Raw genomic sequence first — 1,676 nt, forward strand, 5'->3', positions numbered from 1 at the left:
TGGCTGTCAGTATGTGTGCGACTGTGAGTGTGTATGGGGAATGTGGATGCGAGTACGAGCATGGAAGTGAGTTTGTGCGCTAGTGGGGGTGGGAATGGGAGTGGGGAGGTAAGGGTGGGAGTGAGTGCAAGAATGAGAATATGCATATAATAATTTTTCTGCGAGGGATACGTATGCACATATGTTTGGAGGTGAGAATTATTTGCTATTCGCTTTTACGTATAGGTGAAACATTAGACATAATATTTTTATTGATTTTTTTACGTCGCTTTCGAAGACTAAACAAATTATTCAAAATAACGATAATGATGGTATTATCCAATGAGATAAAGAAATATATCTCATCAACATTATCGTAAAAAAAGATTATCATTAAATGTCAGAGAATCGTCACAACGGAGGTGAAGAAAAAACACATAAAAAAATACATTTCCTTCTTACCTGCTAGGCAAGGTGCAACCCGAAGACGATCCAAGAGGATTCCAAGAAATGCTGGAAGGCGATCCAACCGTCCTCTTGACAACAGACACTTGGCACTCGACTTCACCACGGATAGGTAGTCACTGAGCCCTTCCGCACTCACCACCTCGAAGCGACACCCTCGGATAGCAGGTTGTCGGCAGGTTTAGGTCATACGCGGGCTTTTTCGGGCGGGAAAATGGGGATGATGCTAATGTTGCCGACTCGTCCGGGCGCTTAACCTATTCCTCGCGGCTTTTCTTAATCATCGTCTTAATTTTCTCTTATATTTTTCATCACTTTTTCCCCTTGGTTTGTTTTCCTGTGCATGCGGACTAATTTGGCCCAATGGTGTGTGATCAAGGTCTCTACATTTAAAGCTTCAAAACCCTGTATGGTCACCTTTCGCTCGATATGGCAACCGGAGCCTCCTGCCCAGTCCCGGGAACGCCCATTAACCGTGACATGCCCAATCGTGACGACTTGCAACGTGAGCTAATACACGCATACAGTAAACAGAACACATTATGGAAACACTAAGACAAAATTATTCAACCACCAAAACCACGTTCAAAATACATCATGCATTCCCAAGCATTATACTTTTAAAAAACAAATAAATGAGAACATACACCTACAGACATTCTTATCAGTCATGCACGCCGGGAAAATCCCTTCTTTTCCTCTCTCGCCTCATTTCCCCAGAACGGCTTGAGAGGCGGAGGCAGAGGAAGCCCTTGCTTCGTTTATCAGAATTCCTGCTCCCTCTCGTTCTACAGAAGGAGCTTCCCGTGAAGAGAGGATTGGCGTGCTGCTTTGGCCTTTGCGAGAATGATGCGCCTGTCGGTTTCCTCCGGCAACTTCTGGGAAAGTTATCATGGAGCCACGATTCTGTGGTTTACATGATGTTGACATTTCCGCTTGTAAATGTGTTTCATTGCGGTTGCTTTTCAGTTGAAAACCGCTAGACTTGTTACTTCGATGTGATTGTGATATTGCTTATACATAGCATTAGTATCAAATGTATAATGGGATTTTTCTACCATCTTACCAACACGAAAAAGTGTTTTGCCGCTCATCTGACCGTGGCATCGTAGCGATTACGAAAGTCTGAAAACATTAGTAATAAAAAAAACTAGTCATAAAAATAAATGTTCTTTCTCTTCCGAGTGTCTGAAAACATAATATCACCAATACTGGAATTATCTAGGAAAGGA

General features: G+C 42.7%; 1 protein-coding gene across 1 annotated transcript in view; it reads right to left on the reverse strand.

Annotated features, from left to right (window-relative positions):
• LOC119592048 (cysteine-rich secretory protein 2-like) overlaps positions 1-586 on the reverse strand; it is a gene marked incomplete at its 3' end in the record, with an annotated part of 63,544 nt that extends 62,958 nt beyond the window's left edge. The window contains 1 exon segment of the mRNA XM_037940844.1: positions 442-586.
• Positions 587-1,676: the final 1,090 nt, after the last annotated feature.

Source organism: Penaeus monodon, chromosome 29 (assembly GCF_015228065.2).
Source record: "Penaeus monodon isolate SGIC_2016 chromosome 29, NSTDA_Pmon_1, whole genome shotgun sequence".
NCBI classification, from domain to species: domain Eukaryota; kingdom Metazoa; phylum Arthropoda; class Malacostraca; order Decapoda; family Penaeidae; genus Penaeus; species Penaeus monodon.